The following is a 26,949-nucleotide window of genomic DNA, read 5'->3' on the forward strand; positions in this document are numbered from 1 at the left end:
GCTTTAGCTTCTCAGTGCTGTGCTTTAACCCTCTGCGCCATCAGGGAGGCCTTACCAGATTTTTTAAGGCTATGGGCTTCACTTTAAATTTTCCCTTTTCACCAATATCTTTCTTAGCCACCATATATATAAAATGTTCATGATTCTTTTGCAATCTACCATAATGTCCTATTCTAATTTTTAAGAGATTCATCTCTATAGTAACACACACACATACAGAGTTATGATGTTTATTATCTGCCCTTCCACTAAATACATTCCTTGAAAGCAAATTTTATTTCAATTTTCAATAAACCTTTGCTGAATGACTGAAATATATATACTCTGAATTCCATCTCATGTATCAAATATTTCTTTTTCAAAAACATAAGTTCTTGAGCATAATCACCATGTATATCTTCTTTACTTTCTGTATTCCCACACCATGTAACACTTCATGATAATAAGAGGCAATTATTATCCTAAAATTCCATTAAGTTTCTATGAATCTATACAATTTTACTTTTCAAAATGTCTTAAATTCCAATAAGTAATTAAATGGTGTTTTAAATTTCTTTGTGAGGCTGCAATAATATTCTTCATGTTGTCATTAACTTCATGAATGGTTCTTCTTGCTTGGGATGATAACATGTAACTTGAATCATAACACTCATTTACAGCTAGCACTTGAATCAGGGAATATTATAGTAAATTAACTCAATAGGCTTGATCAGACTACACCTCTTTCTAATTCTGAAGTATTTAAAAAAAAATGACACTTAAAAAGTAAAATACCTGTAGCTCATTTTAGGCTATGAATGATTGTTTTGAGGTAAGTGTTAAGTAGTTTTTGTCTCAAATTTTTCCTTCAACATTTCTTATGATGAGACAGTAGAGAGAAATTTATCTACAAAATAATGCAAACATCTAGAGGTTAAGTGGTGATCATTTGCATGATGTAGGAGTGGCAATAAGCAAGTGTTTGGCAAACATTTTGTGAAAAATGAAGAATAGAGGATACCTCAGGAGACAAGAAAAATAATAAGCCATTACTCTTAGGACTCATAAACACCCTATGAATTAATCACAGATGAGCCACAGGCTAAGACAGATGATAATGTACATAATGTGTGAAGAGTGAAGTTCACGTAAGTGGAAACTAAAAAGCAGTAATATTGGCAAGACAGCCACACAAATATATTCACTGGCAAAAGAGAAATCATCATAATTTGGCACAGAGAGTGGATTTTTTTCTGAGAATTTTTTTAACAGAAACAATTTCATAATAATAATATTTTTTCTAGTAAATTCATAGTCCTGCAATGAATCATCCATGAATCTTAAAAACAACTTACAGACAGGAGGGGAAAATCATCACCTAGAACTTCCAACTAGAATTAGCTTAAGGTGTTGAAATTCTATGATGGGGACAATTAATTCAATATCTTACTAATTTTCAAACAATGAATATTATGGTATTAGTAAATGTGCTTCAAAAGCTTTGGTGGAACACATTTGAAACCAACTCATTTGAACAATATGAAGTTGAGTGAAGAACATCTGGTGACTCTGGATTAAGTTTGCACTTCATCAAGTTATTCAAATTTTTTGAAGACTTCATGAAGTATGTTCAATGTTAGCAGGCAGGTATAGTTCTCCAGAAAATATCGAAGAAAGTGCTGTCTGTGTGGTACCTTGAAAAAAGGAAGATTTTTTTTTTCTATCATAACCCTGAGAAGGTGTTATTCTTATACCTCAACCTCCAAGACTTTTAAAACTTATAATTCCCTTAAACAGTGAACAGGTTTAGCTATTTAGTCAATCTCTATTCTTGCATTTATAAAATAAATTTTTCCGTTGAAAATCAGGTGTAATCACTTATGTCATATTTCTCTCTGTACCTACATGAGGAAGGGTTTATACTAGCCATGTCTTGCTTAGTAAGAGTTCCAACTGATTCCTCTCTTACAATTTTTTAACCTCATTTCTCTCCTCCCCCTTTTGGTAGTAATTTCTTATTATGAGCATGATGCTAGTAATTTTTTCTTCCCCTCTTTCTTCTCTGCAAATTTAAAGAGAATAGCAAAACAGTGATCCTTCTAGCAGTACTCAAGTTAGGCACATTGTAAGCCAGATAGTCCTTACCTGTTTCTCAAGATTTAGATTAGAATACTAGAAAACTGATTGTCTCTAATCATCTTATCATAGCTATTTTTCTTTTTTTAAAAGATTTATTCATACAGAACTGGGGTACAGGCCAGACATGCGGGGCGGTGAGAGGATTCACCAGAGACAGAGTGGGGAGAAACACAGGCCGACTGAGGAAGTACACTGCTGAGGGGAGCAGCAGGCGGGTCAGGAGAGGTCTGCCTTGCCATGTGGATCTCCTCCAGGGCAGGTGGGGATCGAACTCATGCGGAAGCTTCTTTGTGTTGGCTTTAACCCACTGCATCACCAGGGAGGACCCTGGATTAAAATCTTTTTACAAAAAATTACTTCAACATCTCTTTCAGCAATAATCTTTAGAGTCTTCATTAGCAATATTTCAATGAATTTCCCTGAAGTATTATCTCCTTGTTTTATATCAATTTTTCTTCTTTTGCTAATACTGCCAAATCAACCCATCATTTGGTAAAGATAAAACCTTGAATTAGTGGTCCCTTCCTAGAAACTATTTCTGCTGAGATTCTATTTTCACATGGTTTGGGGACAGTTGTCCTTTGTGATAAAATCAAGGCTGGTAATTGCTTTTGACCTCACCATTGTAAAAATCCAAAGTGACCATAGCTCAGCATTTGGCTTTAAATCTTTGGAAATCCCTTATTTCTCCACGTTGTTTCTTCCTTGATCTACTAAGGTCACATGCATAAAGTTTGTGTGTGTGTGTGTGTGTGTGTGTGTGCTGAAACCAAATTTCTGTGCTTCTGAATAAATGACATGGGACTGCAAGAAGCTAATCATATTAGTACTAAGAGAATCCTAAAAGAGAGCATTTCTTTCATTGGGTTGCAATGATGCAACCAAGGAAGGGATCCTAATAGAATGGGAACAAATACAATGGAGATACTAAAATTGATTACGCAATCAATTTTCTGAGATATTTATGGATTCTGCATTTTCTTCCTTCTTTTTACATTTCTCCTACTTCATTTGATAAGTGTGTGTTTGTGTGTGTGTTTGTGTTAGTATATGTGTACTATGTTGTCTTTCTTTGTTAAGAAAATATTAGGTCTATTCTGGTGTTCAAGTGTCATGCAATTTTCTTAATCCTTCTTTGCAGATTCCCTTTTATTAAGACTGATTATTGATCCACTAGTTTCATCCTTCCTCATAATTACATTCTTGCAGTTCCTTAGATCTTTAATGACTTCTGTTCTTCATAACTGACATAATAAGATGAGTCTTCCTTTTTTTTTTTTTTCCCTAAGAGGATAATGTATCATTATCCCTCCCTGTAGTTTAAACTGATCAATTTCTCTGCTAGGTTTAGATAGTCTCATTTTCTATACAAACGTCACACCTTTTACTATTTATTGTTTAAAGTCTGAAGGAAAGAACATTCCAAGCAAAATAACACTTACGGCAGATGAGTTTCCTTATTCAAACATTTTTGTGGCTAAAATAGTCAATATTTTATCTTTTCCTTATTCTTTGACACCCTTTACCAAAGGACAAAATGGTACAAACTTTCACAAACAAGGAGCTGTCAATGAAAATCAGAGAACAGTTGCTTAGAATATCTCCCTTATGCAAAAGTCAATAAATATGTGCCAATTATAAAAAATAATGACAGTGTTAATAGCAGGGTAACTGGTAAATCACAAGTGTGGAAACAGGCCATCAACTGCCAATGTGACTCAAATCTGAGATTCCATGATATCATCAAGAATAACTATTGAGTAACATTTAAAAAACAGGATAAGAAGTTAGTAAAAGGAAACAAATTTCTAAACTGCCTGTCTATGTTCATCTAGTTCATAATAATGCATTCTGATTAATGTTTGAACAATGCTAAAGTAAGGCACAGAAATGTAAAGTGCCTTTACCACATATACAAAACCAGTAAAATATAAAGTATAGGAATGACCTTTTTAAAGCATAGCTCCAAATATTTTTTGAAGGAAACACTGTGAAATGTTAGTGTGAAATATATTCATGAATTTGAAGATATCTACAGTGTTATATTTTCAAAAGGAAGATGGCATGCATTCAGGAACCAATGAGTAGAAGGAAGAGTACCAGTTGATTAAAGACAAAATCGTACATCAATTATCCTGCCCCCCTCATGACCCTATTGACATTTGTATAATTCTGCCTTTACAAACTATATATTAACAGTTTTTCCAGTGGCACCTATATCAGAGAAGATAAAAGAACATAAGCCTTCATGAATTAGTTCCTCTAACAAAACGACAAATAAATTGAAAAGATCTAAGATATGTTGGCATTAATATCTGAAAATATGAAAATGCCTCTGAAGTTTAGATGGCAAAAGAATGTGTATCTGTAATCATAGACTATGGGGAGTGGGGGCGTCAGGCCCATTTTGGCTGTCACCAGTACTTGGGGCTCCTTATGTACTGGGACTAATGAGTCAACAGAGTAATCAGCATCCTGCCAGGAGCTAAACATCACGAATACGAGGAAACAGAAATGATTTCATACTATATGATGGAAAGCATATGCTATACATAAATCCATGATCTTCTGCCCATTCCTCTCCTGGTAGAGTACTATCCCTTGTTAATTGTAAAAAGACACACGCAGCAATCCTAGTCTGAAAGGGGTATGATTGTACAGGGTTCAGAATGAAACCTTTGATCAGAATAAATAATCATACCACACAGTACATCTCTATGGTGTGCCCAAGTGGTAGGAGAAGGTGAGAACAATAGAAAATAGAGAATAGCAAGAGATATGAAGTGCCATTTGTAGTCCTGCAACCTAGGATAGAAACATGGGTGATAGTCATTCCCACTAACCGTTGCCTTTAATGTTCGGGCTAAGAATTAAAATCCAAAAGTACTGTGAAGAAGTTGTTCCTTAAACTGCCATGGAGCAATATGTCTGTAGTAAAGGGTGAACATAACAAACATAAAAATAAGTTTTTTAACTACTGCAGGTAGCATAACTGACAACCCCAGATGCTTATCTTCTGGCCAAGGTCTAAGCGCAGCTGGGATTACTAATGCAGGTGCAGTCCTATGAGACTAGAACATTTTTAACAGAAGACTTGGCTCAAGGATTCCTTATCAACCTGAATGAAATCTTGTAACTATTCTGCAGTCTGACCCTTCCTTCCTCTGCTTTTCCTTTACAGATATCAGACCTGTGTTGCAGTCTGAAGACTCCTCTTTTCTTGTCTATTTCCCTTTATCTTTCTCAGGCATCACTTGCAAACCTCCTGTCTTGACATTTGTTTCTTAGATGCCATGAACTAACACAGTGATTGAAAGAAACTCATAATATAATAGGAATACAGTGAGAAGTGCCAGAAGAGACTAGAAATGGAAGTAGACCCCAATCCCTGAACTCTGTAAGGACTTACTTGGAATTTTGATCTTTACCCACAAAAAATGAGAAAGTTTTTAATGATGGCAGTGCCAAAAAAAATCTATACTTAAATGTCTACTTTAAATTTGAACATGTCAGAATCATATGCATATAACTCCCACAAAAATACATATTTGTATATTTTCCTAGCTAATTTCTACAATTAACTACAGGGAAATAATAAAAACAACAACAACAGCAGCAATCTATACTACAGAGTCTACAAATAAAAATCAATTAATCAATCTTCAGTAAAAACTGGTACCAGTAAAAAACCACTTTGAGAGATTTCATGAGCTGGTACAAGTAGATTTTGTCTGCAAGGGAAAAAAAAACACTGAAAAACTTAAATGGAAAAACAGTATCTTTGAAAAAAGAAAAAACAGCCATTTGTAGACTGATGAAAATATATCTTTAGAACCACCCCATGGTCAGCTGATTTCCTTCCTTGTGCTCCCAACCAATGCCTGAGCTCAGTGGAGGGACTGCATGTAAGTTGAGCTATTTCTACTCAATGTGGGATTTCTCTTGCACAATTTATTCTACAGACATCATACTGGCCACCCAAACTCAGGAATATCCGATCTTATCCTCCTACCTCCTCCTTAATTGGTGTAAGAACATTTGCTGCGTGTAGGCCTTTCTGATTTACTGCTGTTTCCTCTTCTTTCTTCATCTTCAAGAATTTCCCCCTACTAAATCTCACATGTCTTAACTCATAAGAAATATGTTTCTTGAGTGATACCATGACTTAAAAAATGAACCAAAACCAGGAAAGAATGATTAAGTCACAAGACTAGTACTAACTACTAACTTCTAACTTCAGTCTGTAGGAATAACCACATTGAACACAGCTGACAACAACATTGTCATTGCTTTGCCCAATATCACCAGCAAGATGGTCTGGTCACCACTGCTCCTGCTAGATGCTTGTTATTATCTGTTCTTAGCTGGCAGTAAATGGTTAACTGAGCCTATACATGTCCCTTACATAGCAACAGCTAAGGAATGTTCTTCCTTAGATCATTCGTGGGTGGCAATGTACACATTCCATAAGTATTACATGTAATGAGAAATTACACTAAATAATTAGAAGATTTGACATTTGGGGTAAATCAGACAAAGGCATTCACAGAAAATGGAAAAAAAATTCTTGGTAAATAGTGCAAAATGTTTTAAATAAGACTTTAAAAAATTCTATTTCACTAACTTTTATAAAAGCAAGCATATTTTGCCATATTGATGGTAGTGTGATTTGTGCATTAATTTGTGAAAATCATAAACTACTTGTATGTGACAATTCCAGCCAAATTTCGTATTAGCCTAGTGTAATTTTGCTAACTTTTGAAAAATAAACATGGTTATTCTGTAAATTATTCAAGGATCTCATCAATTTTCTTAAAAGCTTCCTTTGACCCTAGGACAGTGAGGTCTACTTTTTGACCTGTCAATCATACCATTATTCTTTTACTTGATTTTTTCCCTTTTCAGCTTTTTTATTTCATAATTTAGTAAATCCATATGCTGCGAGATCTTTGTAATACAAGATTAGTTTGAACCTGGAAATATGTGAAACACTTTAAAAGTGACTATTAACTTTTAAGTGAGAAAACAGATTGTTTTCCTTGTTCTGTATACTAAGTTCAAATAATACCAATATATTTCCACAATTATCATAAATCTTTTCAGATTTGAATTCTCTAACAACTTATTGTCTTTTCTATTAGTAGCCTCTAGTTTCTATAATACATAAATGCATTTTCTTTTTATTCTTGCTAAAAATAAAGTAAAAGATTGACAATAGAATAAAATCATCTAATTACATGGGCCTTTGAAGTATTTCCCACCTGATCACTTTCTTTACACAGCACTATTTTTTGGTGTTTTTACTTCTTTACTTGCAAAATTTTACAAAAAAATAATTATATAAGAAGCCCTAAAGAATACATAAAAGCATCACGAGTCACCAAAATATACCTGTTCTCTACCCAATCTCTTGAGCAAATATTCACTACTTACTCTTCTTTAATGTTTTACTGAGGTAAGATTGATTTACTACCCTCTATATGATTCAGAGGTATAGATTCACACTACTTACATGTATGTTATCCACAACATCCACCTCCCAAACATCCATATTCCACCATAGTTCACTGAACTCCCTCCCTCCTTTGCTTTCTACCTTCCCTTTTTCTCGCTAGTGATCTCAATTTAACAGACAAATTTTAGGGTTTGTTTTGGTCTGGATTTGTCTATTTTGTATTATTTCTCTGTATCCCATGTATGAGTCAAAATCTGGTATTTGTTTTTCTCCTTTTGGCTTATTTCACCTACCATAATTCCCTCCAGTTCCACCCATGTCTTTGCCAATCCAAAAGTGAGTGCTATGTGCTCTGATTTTGATTGCCCACATTTAACACCCACTGAGCTTGTCCACCTTTGCCTTAAATCACAAAGACTAGGAACTAATCTCTACATGAATTCTTTTCTTCATCTAAAAGGGCTGATACTCATCTTTAAATCATGGTAATTAAAGTACCTTCTTCACACATTTATTGTAAGTACTAAATAAGTATATTTCTTAGAATAGGATCTAACACACAGTATTTGCTAAGTGTGTGAACTGCTATCATAATCTCTATTTGATAATAATTTGTTTGAGATGTCAAATATTCTCAATCATTTCACTAAAGTACTTGAAATCGTGAATCATATGCAACTGATTTTCATTTTAAAAAATGTTGGATATTTAAAGTAGTTTGGTAAATAGATAATAGATACAAGGATGGATGATAGTGATAAATAAGAATGTGTGCACTTTAGCAAGAAATTTATTGAAATGCTGACAAATTAACTGGTGCAACAGGTTAGGAAATCTGAGTGGAACCTAATTAAATAAGTGGTACCTTAATTAGTATTTTTTTTATATTATGACTACATTGCATGCATTTCAATAATTAACCTATGGAAAAGAGACTAACAGTTAACATAAAATAAAAGGAAATTGTAGAAAGGGAGGATTCTAGTTCAAATTTGTACTTTTAATTAATGATTTGTTTCTCCTCAATTTTTGCACACAATACTAACAATAAGGGACTGATCACAATGATCTAGAGAGAGCTAATGAATCTCAACAAAAACAAAGTAAACATCTCTGTCAAAAATGAGCAGAAAAGGTATAAAGACACTTTTCCAAAGAAGAAATGCAAGTGACCAATAGGCATATGTAAAAATGGTGACCATCATTTGTAATAAGGGAGATGCAATAAAAGCCACAATGAGATACCACCTTACACCAGTGAGAATGGCACATATTAAACAAAACAAAACAAAACAAAACAAAACTAGCAACAACAAACGTTGGCAAGAATGTGGAGAAAAAGGAACTCTTCCACACTGCTGGTGAGAATGCAAACTGATCCAACCACCATGGAATGCTAGCTCTGTGGACATTCTTCAGGCTACTAAAAATGGAGCTTCCATATGATCCAGCAATTCCACTCCTAGGAATCTACCCAAAGGACACATAAACATTAATTCAAAAGGACATCTGAACCGCTATGTTTATTGCGGCACAATTTATACTAGGTAAGCTATGGAAGATGCCCAAAAGTAAGATGACTGGATCAAGAAGATATGGTATACTCACAAGAAGGAATATTACTCAGCAATCATAATTATAAACTCATGCCCTTAGCAGCAACATGGATGGAGCTAGAAGGGATTTTGCTCAGTGAAAGAGTCCAAAAAGAAAAATAACGAATGGTCTCACAAGAGGAATGTAGAGAAAACAAATAAGGAATCAAAAAAGAAAGTAAGTATAATAAAGTAAAAATCAAAATCATTAGGCAACTATAGATCAGAGATATTCTGTAGGGAAGGAATGGGAAAAGGACAAGGAACTATTGTGATGGTGCACTGGTGAATTGGTGGTGGGAATTTCATGGGGAAATCATACATTGTACCAAAATGAAGGATGACATAATGAATATATTTTAAAAAATAAAGTAATGTTTTATTTCTCCTTATTATCAGAACATGACAATTCTGAAAAGCAAAAACAATGTTTCTTCCTTTTCTGTAGATGGCAAAAAAAAAACTCATAAAAATAAGATTCATTTGATTTTAATTACTATTATGATAAAAGCAATTGAAAACAGCATAAAAGCATTTTTAAGGAACAATATGTTAGAAGTCTGCAAGAAAAGATAGTGATAAAAAAGACAGCAAAATAAAACTAAGAAATAATGGGGAGAAAAATATGCTTTCACCTTGATAACAGTAGTCCCCCCCAAAAAAAGGAAGACAGTTGGATAGAATGACATATTTAAATAGAAAAAGATTTTAAGAACTAACAAACAATGAAAACTATCAGGTGGAAAAGATATAAACTCAATAGCTAAGATAAAAAAAGAAAAAGATATACCTATATATAGAACACAAGAGTATTAGTCACAAACTATCAAAGTCACAAAGAAAATTCTTAAGTTCTTGAAAGAAATACCAGATTTATTTCAATGACAAATTGGACAATGTTATTCTAAAGAGCAACGCTGACTGCAAGAAGACTGTACTGATATGCTTAAAGTTAAAAGAAAAATTGGAAACTATAATTTTCTATTCATTTAAATTTTTATTCAAATATGAGTGTATAATACATATATTCTGAAGCTCTAGGTTTGCCATAGAAATAGCTATCCTGAAAATTTTGAAGGAATTTCTCAAAAGCAAGAAGAAATAAATGAAGTTATTACTAGAGATTGGAAACAGGAGGGGAAATGATTTCTTCGGAATGATTTGCACGGGAATAGAAACTTAATAGTAAATTTCTAATCTCCTAAAATTCCAGACAATATCATCATATAGGTGGTAGGATTAAGATAGAGTAAAGGGCAATGAAGGGTAATGAGTAATTATGTTGTTAAAAGAGAGAAAAATATCATATGTCAATAAGGGTAAATAAACATAATTATGTGTCTTTTGGTTAAAAACCAAAGTTTGGAAAGTTTGATTTGTCCAACACAATCCAGAAGAAAGAGAAGACAAGTACAGAAAGAAAAAAAATACCTTAGTAAGACAACAGAAAAATGTGACTAGCAGTAATTACAGTAAATGAATTGAAAGATGATACTATATTTAGATGAAGAATAGAAAAAAAAAACAAAAACCAAGTGGAGGAAACAGCAAACAAGTGTAAAGGAAAGTAAACCAGTAGTCTTCATATCTGACAAACTATAATTTTAACAAAAATTATCATGCATCAAAGAGGGGCATTATCTTATAATCCCACAATTTCACAATCTGGTTTTAAAAGACTCTTGGAATTGGATGTTCAATGATTAAATGAACCTGTTCTTTGGTTAAGAATGCCTGGAACAATCGATCAATGTTAATTTTGTTTGTCCATTTCTAAAAGTTCTCATAGTTTATGTTGCAGTGAATTAGAGTGCCAAAATAATTGTTCTTATAATGAAGAATTATTTGTTGAGAATCTGTGTTTTTGACCCATTTTATGCTACCTACACAAGACATTAATTTCTACATTTAGAGTAGACATACACCATGTTAGTTGAACAAGAAATATGTCCCCAGTTCTAATTGGAGACAGGCTTAGTTAATCAAGAGAAAAGGTCACCAATTAACACAAATGAAATAGACATTTTACCCATGATGTAAACCAGGAAAAATAAGAATTGTAAGCAATCAAAGAGGAATGTAAATCTATATTGTTAATTAACTCTTTACCCCTCATAAGTTCAAAGAGTTTAGCTGCCCCCTATCAAAGGGAATATGAAGAGACTTTGAAATTCAGGTTTCAGATCACTTTAGTATCAATTTGCAAAAAAAAAAAAAAATCTATCAGCTATTTTTTAATTTATGCTAGAATATTCATTAATTTATAAGAGGATTCTGCATTATAGCTTAACACATAACAGAAAACTTGAATAAATTTAGACAGGTATTAGTTATGAATGTTTTAGGTGACAAAATAGTCATCTTTGAATAATACGTATTCGATTGACCAGAGTAATGTCAGCAAGAAGGTAGATTAGGAGCTTCCACTCTTCACTCCTGATAGAAGCACCAATTCAATAACTGCCTATCAACCAAAATGACTATCACAGCTTTGGAGTTCAGGTGAAGTTCAAGCATCCTGGAGGAAGAACGAATTGAGAAAAGATGCGCTGAAAAGGGTAAAACATTATTTAGCTGTTATTGTTTCCATAGCACAAGCCCAGGGCAGATTCTTTCAGCCCACTGAGTTTCCTTGTGAAGCCTCTGTGGAAGACAGTATGGAATTAAAAAAAAAAATATCTAGACAGGGAGGCAAATTTGAGTTTTTCTCTTGCTGCTTGCTGACTGACCTACAATATACATTATTTTCAATTTTTTAAAGATGTATTTATTCATGCATACAAGAACTGGTACAAAAACTGTACCACAGACAGAGTGAGGAACTAACAGGCAGACTGACTGAAATGCACTGCTAAGGGGAGCAGCCAGCAGGCAGGAGAGGTGTTTCTCCATGTGGGTCATCTCATCTCCCAGGCCTGGATAGAATTGAACTCGTGCTGCAGGGGCTGTGGATAGTTTCACAGCACTGTGTTTTTAACCCTTACACCAGCAGGGAGGGCCCTAAACTTTTTTCTTTTCTCAAAATGTCATGGTTTTGTCCTCTACGTACCAAATAATGAACACAGTTGGTGAATAACAAAAGAAACTCAAAATAAAGTAACGATAAATGTAAGACCTAAAACCATAAAACTCCTAGAAGAAAACAGGATTAAAGATTAAAAAATTGATTATCTAATTCACTTTTTTATGATTAAAATGTTATTTCTCTTTCTTAATTGTATGCTAAATTAAACAAAGATTTAGGAAAAGATTCCACACACAATAAACTATCACTGCACAATTACCAGAATGGAGAACATTACGAAGTCAAAATGTTAAGGATGTGGCCCTCCCTGGTGGCGCAGCAGCTTAAAGCACAGCACTAAGAAGCTAAAGCCATTTTAGATTCGATCCGGAGTCCCCGCCTGGGAGGTGATCTGCAGACCTCTCCTGACCACCCACTGCTCCACTCAGCACTGTATTTCATCAGTCGGCCTGTTCTGCTCCCCACGCTGTCTCTGGTGAATCCTCTCACTGCCCCTACACCTTTGGTCTGTACCCCAGTTCTGTATGCATAAATAAATAAATCTTTTAAAAAAAAATGTTAAGGATGTAAGGCAGCTAGAAATCTTAGATATTGTTAGTAAGAACTTCAGATGCTAAAACCTAGGAATGCTAACATGTGCTTGGAAAGCTATCCTACCATATAGTCCCGAAATTATACTCCTAAGTAAGTTTCTGCTGAACTATCACATATCTATACAGGACTTATATGTAAATGTTAACAAAGCCAAAAAAAAAACTATTCAAATACTAAGACCAAATTGATTAATGAATTATGGTATGCTCTTAGTAATTGTACTACCCAGAAATAAAAGAAATTAACTACTGATAAAACTGTAAGTATCTCAAACACTATGCTGAGTAAAAAAGGTAGATACAAAAAACTTATCCTACCATTCAACTTTCATAAACTTCCATAAAATAAAAACAACTCTTTAATGATAGAGAGTAACCATTGGCCGCCTGGACTGAGGAGGGAAGAACAAAGGAGGATTGCAAGGTATATATGGTTTGAATTGTTTTCACTCTGAGAGGGTGGAAATAATTCTGTATCTTGATTGTGGTGAGTGATTTCATAGGTTTCGGATCTTTAAAACCTCACCAAATTGTTTAAACTGGGCAGCTTTTAGTGCAGTAAATTATACATCAATAAAATTATATTTAAATAAAATTGACCAAAGAATATTTACTGATCCAACATGAGATGACCGTAAACAAACATTGCTTTCTTAAACATAGTATTTCCCAAGACTATTCAAAACACTTATTTATAGATATTGAAGGCATGCCCAACCAAGAATATCAGGACTAAGAGTCATCATTTAGAATTTAAAATGCTTCTCCTTGAAAGTAAAGGTCATACTGAAGAAATGTGGCATCCACTAAGATCAGTGTTCCTGATGGATATTAGAAATAAATGCAAAGAGAAGAAATACTGCTTGAATTGGTTTCAGCTGATTAATAACATCTGCAGTTTCAGCGTATATTCAGCTGAATTAGCTTCAGCTGATAGAAGGAGGCGGCACCGTCACTAGAAAGTATCCATTGGTATTCAAGAAGCATTTTTGCTATAATGCTGCAAGACAATTGCTATGAGGCTGCAAAAGCAGTGTTCTGCCTGCAGCTCTAAGAATTGTGACTCTCAGGACTATAATTAAAGCAGACAGTTCTTGGATGCCACTGGAGGCAAAAGGACATGATACAGCAGGGGGAAAGAAGTCACTCTGTTTTGGCAGGAATGTAGTAAAATGAACAGTCCTGGGCCCTTGCTAAGTATTTTACATTTCCAAACTTAAAATAACAACAAACTCTCATCTTCCAAATGAGAATACTTAATGGATAGATTTGCATAGGAACTTATACAAATTCTTATAACAAGACAGTTTACACAAACTGAGTCCCACTTAATTTTTAAGTGCTTAGCTTTTTCGTTGCAATAGTATATATTTTTGCCATATAACATACAGATGTAAAGAAGTAATGGCCTATATAAATGTTTGTAAATTTTTATAAAATTACCCAATTTCTGAAACAGTATTTGGCATGTTTGACAGAAACAAGGGAAATCACTTTTTGTGAAAAAAAACTTCATCCTAAATGCTATTGTTCTCCATAAATATTGAAAGATTTCTTTTGGTAGAAAAGGATTCGCTGTAATAGTGTCCAAATTAATCAAAGTTCAATTGTTTTGATCATTCCATATATACTTGTAAATAGATTTCTGGATTTCCTATCTTAGGAAATATTTAAAAGTTGCTGTCTTCAAATAACATTAAACTATCCTGCAAGATAAAATAGAGAAGACAATTTGGAAACATTAAATTAGTAATTTATTTCACAAAATCCATAAAAAGAAAATAATGAAAGAATACATGAAAAATTACATGCCATATAAAAATGTAATATAAAACCTAAATGTAAAATATAAAACTAAAATTCTAATTACTATAAAGTTCTGATATCATTCTGAGATAATAAAAAATAATAGGCCCCTGTGTTGGGCACAGGGGAATATTCCCCACTCTTCTCAAACTGGCTGAGTAATCAAATAAGCATCAGGTGGTTGACAAAGGGGGAAAAAATTTTATTAATATTTGCACATTCTATAATTTGATTATGGAAGTTTGATTTCAATCAGAGAGAGCAGGGTTTAAATCCTAAACCATCTTACATCATTAGCTCTCCTAGCTTTGACTCACATTGTAACTTAAACCATCAGCTCTTCCTCTTCTCCGGTTTCAGACACAAACTGGGATTACACCATTGGCTATTCCAGATCTCCAGCTCACTTATCACAAATTTCTTAGATTTCATAATTGTGAGACAATTTCTTGTAGTGAGACAGACAGACAGACATGCAGGCAGATTGACAGATAGGGAGACAGACAGACATATTCTCCTAGTTTTGTCTCTCTGATGAACCCTAATATAGATGTTGACAACAGTAGTTACACAAGATATGAATTTTCAGGATTAATTTTCTGAACTGATCCTGGGAGTTCTGGAATTGAGTCTCTAGCCTAAGATACTAATGAATTTATTTTCATTAATAAAAGAACACTATAGTCCCTGGCATTGTTTGACAATAGAGATAGGTCAAATATCATCATGGATATTACAAATTAAGCATTTATGAGAATCAAGGATCTGGACGATTGTGTATATGAGGTTTTCAAACATTTTTGGTAAATTAACACATATAATATGATGATTATTCCTATAATCCATTAACACATATAATATGATGATTATTCCTATAATCCTTGGACAAAGTAGGCAAAGAAATTGTTGACCTCAATAATTCTAATGCCCAGCTGAAACACTGAATAAATGATTTGGAAGCTTCTGTGTGTGCCTTAAGAGAGACTTTCAGTTCCCTCAGCCACAGGTTGAGGTTTCTGAAAATCAGATACTGTAGGTGATCCTGCTGCAGTCACTGACTCTGAACTGACACATAACAGGAAATGCAAAATGTCTTTGAACAACAGCCAGGTTAGAAACTTGAAGAGTTAAATTACTGGAGTTTTCGTTGAAACCATCTCACACTGAGCACAGTAGATTCCTAGATCTAGAATTATCCATGACTATTCCCCTAGTTCTGGAATGCATAATTGGAATAGACACTCAGCAAATGGTAAATGGTAAATGCCTGCACCAGTTCCCTGACTTTTAGATAAATGCTATTATAATGAGGAAAGGTCAACTGGAAACCATTGTAACTATTGCCACTATATTTAAAACAAGATGAAATCTTGTTATTTGTGACAACATGCATAAAAGGTTATGACAAGTAAGCTAAGTCAATAAAAAAACAGATTAGATTATTATTATTATTATTATTACTTATGTGGAATATTGAGTAACAAAGCCAAGGAATAGAATCACTAGAACAAAACAAATCCAAAAAATCTGACTATAGAGTTGAAGCTACCATATGGGGAACAAGGGGGAGAATAACAAAGTGGGAATGGGGGCCCATCATACCACTGTGGATGATCATGGGTGTTCGTTGATGGGTATGCTGTTGAGGCATACATCTGAGGAAGTGTGAGCCTTTACCCCCAAATTTTATGTCATGATATAAACCATTGTTACCTCAATAAATATAGAACAAAAATTAAAAATAAGGCTTGAGGCCCTCCCTGGTAGCGCAGCGGGTTAAAGGGACAGCACTAAGAAGCTAAAACCACTTGAGCATGAGGTTGATCCCCACCCGGGAGGTGATCCACATGGCGTGGCATGACCTCTCCTGACCCGCCCACTGCTCCCCTCAGCAGTGTACTTCATCAGTCAGTGGGCCTGTTCTGCTCCCCACTCTGTCTCTGGTGAATCCTCTAACCGCCCATGCGCCTCTGGTCTGTACTCCAGTTCTGTATGCACAAATAAAATTAAATCTTAAAATAAAAGGGGGGGCTTGAAATGAAAAAAAAATGTGTATACAAAATTGTATTACATTCTTGGAGGGATCTTAAAAAACTATTTAGAACTTAAAAGATGCAGCAGTGATGATGATTTTATTATCTCCTCCAAGAAATTTTTTTATTTAATTACGTTGTTTTCTATAAGATTTATAGTTTCTGCTTTATATTTAGTCTCTGGGTCAACCTGAAATTATGTTGAGAGACAAAGAGTATGTGTGTGTGTGTGTGTGTGTGTGTGTGTGTGTGTGTGTGTTATGTGAGGTAGAATTTGAGATTTCATTCATCAATGTTTGATTTAAAAAACGCAGAGAAGCTGTGGGAGTCATGATAGAAGTACATTAGTCCTGGACAAAAAGAGATCCAGGAATTTGAGAGGTTAGGGTGATAATGAGAGGAAGAATATGATGCAGGAGTCAATGTCTTCAAATGTGATGATGTAGGATAAACAATGGGCATTCTGATGATTAAAATATGGAGAGGTCCTCCCTGGTGGTGCGGCAGGTTAAAGCACAGCACTGAGAAGCTAAAGCCACTTCAGCAAGAGTTCAATCCCCACCCCGGAAGTGACCCACATTGTGAGACAGACCTCTCCTGACCTACCACTGCTCCCCTCAGCAGTGTACTTCGTGGATCTGCTTGTTCTGCTCCCCACTCTGTCTCTGGTGAATCCTTTCACTGCCCCTGCACCTCTGGCCTGTACTCCTGTTCTGAATGAAGAAATAAATAAATATTTTAAATAAGTATGAAGGAGATTATGAAATATGCAACATGGCATATGGGGGCACAGATATGGAATAAGTTTTGTGAGAAATGGTGAATAAATTTCCCAGAGGAAAGATACCGACAGGATGAAGATAAAGCAAGATTAGTTGACATAACTGATAGATCAACCAAAACAGTCAGGTTCTCATTGCTGCCAAAATAGTCAGGATACTTTCCTCTTTGATTGAAAGAGAATAGTAAAAGTCGGCTACAGTCTTACTGGATTTCAGTTTTGAGGGATTTGGGGCATCCTGTGGATCGAGAAACTGTGCTTTATGGAAGGAATCCATTTCTGTGTATGTCCATAGATCAGGCTTCTAGTTTAGAGGTTGCTAATCTGTTCACTTTAATACAGTGGCGACCAGCCTGGTTTCTGTATAATGAAATTAACAGGCAGAGGGGCTTGAGATCAGAAGCAATTCATCACCGAAAACTGTTCCACCTCTAAACTCACTCACTTAAAAGTTCAGAGCACAAAGTAAAACTGGTACAGGTGCACTCTACAACATATTCCTAAACTATGTTACTGTGTAGGTGATTAGATGATATAACCCAAACTCATACTTATCAACAGGTTTGCTTAAATACATATCTAATTCTCAAAGTGAAAACATTCAATCAAAATAAACATTTGTACAGATAGTTCCAGTACTTCATAAGAAGCTAGGGAATTATAATCAGAATTTTTTGCTTCCCTGCATTCCTTCTCATTATAGAATTTTCTTAAGGAAATGAAACCATTTTAGATTGAAATTTAATTTCATCTTCTGAAAAACTCTTTGCCTTTGACAATTTAGTTAAATTATCAGGTTTGTTATCCTAAAAATATTATAAACATTTATAATATGAAAATATATACTTCACTAACCATTATAATATACTAAGTGAGTAGAATATTTTTCATACCTCTTTCTTTGAGGGAAATATATCTGTGGTTAAATGACTCGATAATGTCACATAATGCTATACTGAGTTCTTACTTGTAGAGTTGGATTTATAGCCTGGGTTTCCGACTGAGAGCATTACATTATTCTACAAATTTTTGTTATGATTATTCATTGCTTTTACCTCTATTTTATAAAATAGTAAATGCTCCAAGGCAATTCAGCAAGGAAGGTCTGCTTATCAAATTTTGGTAGCACAATTTGATAAATGTATAAAAAACTTCAAATCATACCTTCATTACTAGACACAAACACACACACATAAATAATTTCAAGTTGACTCATATATCTAAATGTGAAATAAAATCTATAAATTCTATAGAAGATACAGATTGGTAAATAATCTCTGAGAGGACAAAAAGCACCATGTTTTAAAAAATGTTAAATTGACTTTCACTAAAATAAAAATATTTCTTTATCAATGGTCACCATTTTAAAATGAAAAAGCAAGATGCAAACTGAAAAAAATGGTTTAGGGCATTAAGGTGGGGATATGAATGTGTTGTCTGAAAAAGTATTCAACATACAAAGTAGACTCTAACAAATCAATATCAAAAATATGAATAACTCAATAAAAATCAGAAAAAGCATAGTCAGGATTCATTATGAGAATATATCTGATGCTTAAGGTCATTAGTCATCAGCAAATAAAAGTAAATTTTACTTTTTGTAGGTAAAATTATATAGACTTAACTATTTTTAATTGTATTATTTACTTATTTAGGTAACATTTGCATACAACACCATGTTATGATTCACAGGTATAGGTTCATCCACTTTCAGGTTTATGTTACCACACCTGCAAACAAGGTAGCAATGTTCCCCACCAGCATCCACTGGGTCCCCTCTATATTTTACTTCACCATCCCCATCCTCTCCTTCTTATTACCTCATTCTCTCAATTTCTAGATTTTATCTTGATTTGGTTTTGGCTCTTCCTTTGTTTTGTTTCTCTATATTTCAAGTACGTGATATATCTGGTATTTGCCTTTCTCCTTGTGACTTAATTCACTTAGTATAATTTTCAACTCCATCCACATTGTTGCACACAATAATATCATTTTTCATGGCTGAGTAGTATTCACCAATGTAAATATGTGTAAATGAACAGACATATGGCCTTACTTTCACAAGGACTTACACTTCTACTGTGAAATGTATGCCCATGATATTTTGAGACCTATTTCTACAAGAAAGACTTATACAAATAGTATCAAAGTAGAAATCACTTGAATATCCATCAAAGATTGATCAATAAACAAATTGTGACATGGAATAATATTCAGAAATTAGAATAATAAAGACTACTGATACAGGTGACAACATGTATGAATGAAAAAAGAGCAACTTGCTGGAAAAAGAAAGTTAGACAAAATAAGCCCATATGGTATAGTTCCATTTCCATTTATACTCATCAAATATTATAGGAATGTATACATAGATCTGAACATTTCCCCATAAAAAGGAAACATCAGCACTATGAACAACTTGGGACCTCACTTCAAGTGTTGGAGAATGGTGAGTCTGTTGGAACAGTCTTGGAGTCCACTTTCATCAGTTAACACAAAAATTATTTCTCCCAAACAGGACCACTTTAGATTTGAAATTCCTCCCAATATGTTTTGGGTTTCTTTATTTTTTTTAACTAGGATACTAAATAAGTGGCTCAAGCTGCTTTAAAAACAAACTGGATTCTCTGTTACTTAGTAGAAGTTTATTTCCTGCATTAAAAAAAAAAAAAGAAATAGCTTCTACCAATACTTGAAAAGACTAGAATTTCTTTACAAGTCAAAGATTCTGCTAAAATCAATCAGTTGTTTTCTTTCTCTTCTACATATACAACTGCCATCTTTGTAAAATTTTAATCAAATAAGAAATGCAGGCTGTGGTTAGTTAACCAAATAATAAAAGGTTATTTGATAAGCACTGCCTTCCCTGAAATGTTTCTTTTCAGTGTGAATCACACATACTGACATGAATATAAATTGGTTGAGAGTGCTATATTTCATAATACTTAACTAACTGTAGTTTAGAAACAAAAGAAAGATAACTAAGATACTAAAGTTTCAATTAAATTTCAATAAGAACATAATCATAACTAGATAACAAATATATTCATGTATCCATAGTTGAATCCATTTCCTTCTAATATGCCCTCCGGGCAGAAGAAATATGAAAGGCTTTGACTTTTTCTGTTCTGTAGTCTTTTCAGTTTTCAAAAAGCTCTCTCTACTGTTGCTAAGAAGGAAAAGAAACTGTTGCCAAGTAACAAGAAAATACAGTGTCCAACATGTATCTGTGTCTCTTTAGTTGCATATCAAATGTAAACCCTTAACAATTCTCAAGGACATGGAGTGAAACTCACCATTTATAACACTGTAATTCAGGAGCTTCAGACTTTTCTGACCCCCATGAAGTCCTGATATTCGGTTTTATGTATATATATATAAATATATATAAATATATGTATATGTATGTATGTATGTATATATATATATATATGTATATAATATTCTACCTTGAGGATCAAATATATTGCTAATGCAATTGCACTTTTCATTTACCCAACGCTCTTTGCTTAATCTTGAGCAAGTAATTTGAAGGAATATATGTTGCTTGTTTCATTCTTCTTCCTGACCAAAAACAGATGTCAGCTCTGACCTGCTGAACAGAACTTCCTTTTTGTTCACAAGCTATGGGTCGGTAAATAACTCTATCATGATTCACCTTGACACAATAGCAGAGTCACCTTGTGATTTGAGAAAGTCACAGATATATATTTGAGAAACTGACTAATCCAAAAGGAATCACACAGAATACTAAATGCTCTTTCTGAGTAGTCCCCAATGACTACGTACTTGCATTGCCTCCTTCAGAGTTCATTATAACCTTTCATTTGTACTGCCATTTGTATTGCATGTCCACACTGTGGCCAAAGATGATGAAACCACCGGTATACCAAAGAATTACTTTCCTAGATGAGTTAAGCATGCTAAACACTTTCTATTGAAAATGTGCATTAGGAGACATATAGTCAGATTGTAATTTGCATTGGGGTTATAAATGTTTGGGGCTATGTTAAGATATATTCAGACAGGGTTAATTCCTATAGAGCGGAGCTAAAGCTGTAGAAAATAAAACTATTCCACACCTGAGACTTAAAGTTACAAAGGGTAACCAAGCTAATAAATAAACATCGACTGTCAACACTTAAATTTTATTAACACTAGTTGGTTTTATTTTTCAGTTACTCTTTTCAAATATACTCTATCCTGATCCTTTGCTTAGAATTATTGTAAAACTTATTGGTCACTATATCAGTTATTAAAATGTAGATAAAATTATTTAATACTCCAGCTTCTCATCTAATTCAAAGCACTTATGCCCCATCTTGTCACACCCTAATCTATGCCTTCTAGTCACCTGTTCCTTGAATGGCTCAGGAGTGTAGAGGAAGGACATGAAAATGAGTTATATATGTTAGTACTTAATTTGCAGTGTTACCACTAGTGGAAATTACCCATAAATATTTTGGTTCTATTGCTGGTATCTCTGAGGAGCCGGAAAGTGTGTGGTTTTCAGATTGGTGCTCATCTTGATCCTAGAACCCTTCACTATTCATTATCCCATTAGGTATAGGCAGCTCTGTCCCTGTGCATTCTTGTTTGAAGTCCAGCTTCTGATGTTTTTTTAAAATGTTGTGCACCCCATTGCTTTGCCTGGCAGCTGTCTGGCCAGCTCTAAGTCTTCTGCAATTTCATTAATTCCCTTTCTTCTTTAATCAAATAGCAGTACTGCTAAGAATCTTTTTCTTGTCAACAGAGAGACAAAGAGTAAGACATAGAAGTTGCCACCATGTGCTGATGACATGATTATGCTTCAGTATGATTCGTCCAAAGTGTAATTGAATGAGATATTCCAAATGATCCTCAGTCTGTCAAAATATGTGGACAATAAATACACAACACACAAATGTAGAGAGCAAGTCAAGTCTATCTAAGAACTTCCTCCCTGCTCTCTGCTTCATGACCTAACAATGGACCTTCCAGTTCTGCAACTTGACAATATTTACCCAAGTAATTAGATGTCCAGTCCTCTTACTGACTTTATTTGATTACCTCTATATATATCATTATATAGAGAGCTTTTTAATACTCTTTTACATGGTTGTGAAAGAATGAGAGGTATGTGTATAGGAAAGATAACAAGTAGTTCTTATCCCTGAGCCCTTCAGTGGGATGAGATGTGGAGGTGAAGACAGTGATATTGATGACATCGATCCTATCTAGAATTCAAAATGTGTTTGCTCCTTAGTTTTTAGCAAAATACCTTAAAAATGTTTCAATTCAAATATTTAAAAAGTGAAAACAAAGCTAATAGTTTAAGGATATGAAGGAAAAAAAATTTATACCACTGTACATTATGTTCATGTTTTAAGCTAAGTGACATTACAAAATGTAAATAGTTAAAATGCCTTAAGTTTACAAAGTAAAGGCTACAGTAACCTAAGGCTAATTTATTATTCAAAGAAAGAAAATATTTCATTTCACACACTTGGTGCAGCCTACAAGTCCAGTGTTTATGAAGCTATAGGAATGCCCTGTATGTCCTAACTCTTCAGATTCACTCACTCACCCAAAGCAACTTCCAGCCCTCCAAACTCCATCCTCTACTGATGTGCTATTCTCTAGCTTTTAGACTGTATTTTCATTGGAACTTTTCTACATCTAGACATACTTAGATACATAAACACCATTGCATTGCAATTATCTACAGTATTCAGTACCGGAGCAGGCTGTGCAGATCTGTAACCTAGGAGAAACAGACTATACCACAGAGCCTGGGTGTGTAGTAGGTTAGACCATCTAGCTTTGTGTAAGTATACTTCTGACTTTCATAAAACAATAAAATCACCAAACAATTCATTTCTTAGAATGTATTCCCACCAGAAAGCAATAAATAACCAATGCAAGGCTTGAGGTTAATTGGTAAGCAACTTTGTGGTTCACCAAAACCCTCTTCCAACCCTCCCACATCCCAAGACAGCACTAAGACTCCGGATAACGTTATTTTTCCTTCAAACGATACAACCCATTGTTGTTGCATCTTAACAACAATGCCACATGAAATAGAGGGGAGGGTGTATTCAGGAGGACAGAATATGCCTTTCTTAATGATGTTTTAGTGTCTTGATATTATACCATCAATATATCAGAACAAGATCATTTAAGTCTCAGAAAAACATTGATTCTCTTATATGGAAATGGAGTGTGCAGCCCACTAAAGCATTAGAACAGGGCCTGTAATTTAGGTGAACTGCTAACCTGATTTATCCACACTGAAGTTTTAAAATCTTAACTAAGCAGTAGGTGCTTTCTACCTGAAGGTCTTTAGCTTACGCCTTTTGAATTTTTTAATTAAGTTCTTAAATTAATTTATTTCTATGTCCCACACATTCTCATCCCAGATTCTCCGCCTAGATGACTATTATTTTGCTTTAGGGTTCTTGTTAAAATTTTGACCACTCTTTGAAGTCACTTTCAGTACTGACTTTATCAGTGGGTTTATGCAGAGACTTGTTTACTGCAATAATATTGTAAAATAGTCACTGTTATTTACTTTGTAATTTTTGCTGGCCTTTTTTTGTTTGTCAACTTCTAAAATTCCATTGTATGTCTGAGTTACATATATTGTAGTAATGAGAGGACAGTGAGACAGGAGTTAAAATCTTTTCAGCAAAAAGGGCATTTCCTGATTAAGGTTTTAATTGCATATGGATTTCCCAGTTGAATAGAAATGTTTCTCAAAACAAGATCTGCTTCCCCTATAGAAGCACAGAAGGAAGTTTGTGTTTAATTACTTCATAACCAGTATCATGAGGTTTATTCAAGCATCTGACAGAGAAAGAAATTCTTCTTATTGAAGTCTTTCCACTATGGATTTTTTTTTTTTTTCATCCTTAGCACAGTGTCAGGTTTAGAGTAAAAACTCAATGAATCCTTGTGTGCTTCAATTGAGTTGTTTAGTTACAAAGTACACGTGACCTATGTATCTTTTCAGTCTCTTTATTCTTGTTTATAAAAAGAACAAATTAACTGGGCATAATAATATTCCAAGATTTAACAAAATTTCTGGTGTGTAACTCACAGGACTTGGTAACAACTAGAGTGCTATAGATAGTGTAGCATTTTTGCACTGGGAACATGTCAACATACAAGATTAAAATATTGCAAAATGGCAAAAACTTCAAATGCTAGGAAAAGCTGAGTAAGTAAGGTTATGGTAACAGAAAATCAGGAAAGGCAGTATTGATGACAAATGATTTGTACATTGTTCCAGGCATTATTTATTGGTGAATGAAACTCTTAAAAGCATCCATTCCTTAACTGATATTATAGCACTGAGGACTATGGACAAAAGAAAGAAAATTCTGTATTTTGCTCTTATAAACAGTGCTTCACTTTTATCATTTAACGAAGTCTGTTAAAAATCAATCTCCTTTAGTTAAACTGAAATTGTTAGAAATGAACTAAATACGTCCTTTTCTTAAAAACGTTAGGCATTCTTTCCATGTGTGTGAATTTAATCCTAGCTCTCTTCACTCTTGGAATCCCCAAGAATTTTCTCATTAAATAACACATTCTAAGGACATATTTGACAAATCAACATCAAATTTGTCTAGCTAAAAATTTGTGATTTGCCATATTAAATTTAACTATATTTATGGTAGTACTTGAGTCTCTCAACAACAAAAAATCTCAGCTCTTCTGACACAAAAAGGGTACTGCATAGCACACAAAAGGTTATTATCTATTAAAATAAATTTTAGATTACGGAGGATTTCATTTTTCTTTTTTTTTTTTGTAAAAATTATATGACAGAAAGCATTCACTAACTGATTTTTGCAATTTTTTTGTTCCTTTTGTTTCTGTTCATTTTAGAGTATGCATCTGTGAATAAACATGCATTTTGGTGGCTGCTGTATATGCCAGGCACCATGCTAAATGCTCTCCAAACGGTGATAAATGAAGTTAGTTGTCCCAGTTAAACACATAAATAAATTAACCATCGATGCACACAACATCAACACCTGTGGCTTTGACAACTATGGATTCCTGTGGAGGAGGTAGCACAGCTTATAAAGTCTGGAGGCAAGAGAGGGCTTCTGGTATTCTATTATTTGAACACTAGGATTATGGCACCTACTATCTCATTAAATTTCCAAAGCTACTAAATTTTTAGGCTCTTAGTCTTCACGGATTGGTGAAGCTCATGAAAATATGGAATTTTTCTGGAACATACTGAAATGGGTTTGTGAAAGAAACTTATGTGGAAAAAAGTAAATAAAGTGTATTTTCAATTTCTTAGAAAAAAATAATTTGGACATCAAGATACAATTACCTACTACCTATATTTTATATATGTCTGATCTTAATATTTTCTGTTTCTTTATAGCACCTATTATGCTTAGGGATAAGGAAAGTTTCCAACTGGAGCAAGAAAATTTAACTGAAATATAAATTTTCTTCTTAATCACTTTAGAAATCATAATTGTATTTCTAATTTCATGGTTCTGAAGTCATATATTGACTCAGAGCCTTAGAGTGATCTAAACCTCTGAACCTAATAATTCTGAAGGGTAGCTAGGATAGAATTATTGCATGAATAATACTTACAATTCAGTAGTTATTAAATAAATTATTTACTATTACAATGTGGAATACTATTATAACATGCAATTCATAAGAGAAGTTGCTACTATTTTTGCTTTTCTAAAGAATGATTTCCTCCAATAAAATAATAAATGAAAGAAAATATATATAGTGACCATGTTTTCAGTTTGGTCTGTGGCCCCAAATTCATTTTGTTTCTCTATGAAGTAACTTCTATGTTCAGTAGTATTGCTTTCATCACTCATGGGCTCCTTAAGATATTTTATAGTCCTTTTGTCAATTGCAGCTCTGAAATATGAACAATTTATAATTGTTAGATTTATGTGTTGCTAGGTTGCTTGCCTATTGAGAGTGTATACTAGGGAGGATATGCACAGGCCTAAGAAATACCCTTAAGCAAGAATTCTAGAAAGCCTGACACACGAGTTTTTCAGAAACTACTAGCTTTTGTCCACATACCTGCATATGCCAATTGTCCATGACATGACCGAATGGCAGAAAGTACAAACTCCCATCTTCTTTGTTGCTAACAACCACCCTGTTTATTATGGTGCACAGGTGGTTGTGATGAACACCAGGGTGGGAAGAAATAGCATAGAGAAGTTAACCTAGATAAAATTTTGAGACCTCGTTTCTTTGATATTAACTAGGACACATCAGCTACAAGAAGGAATACTAAGGTTATTAAAGTTTTCACACTTCTTTCAGCAAGACTAACCTCGCTTTGTAGTATAGTTTGGAGCCTGAGAGTGGGATACCACTGTTCTTTTTTCTCAAAATTTCTTTGTTCAGGCTTTTATGGTTCTATACAAATTTCAGTAATGTTTGTTGTATTTTTGTTTTGAAGGATACCATTGAACTTGAATAAAGACCGCACTAATTCTTTGGCTAGAATGACCATCCAATAATCAATCAATGTAATTTATGGCATCAAAGCAG

This window comes from Condylura cristata, unplaced genomic scaffold (genome assembly GCF_000260355.1).
Source record: "Condylura cristata isolate star-nosed mole 26May11 unplaced genomic scaffold, ConCri1.0 scaffold00003, whole genome shotgun sequence".
Classification (NCBI taxonomy): domain Eukaryota; kingdom Metazoa; phylum Chordata; class Mammalia; order Eulipotyphla; family Talpidae; genus Condylura; species Condylura cristata.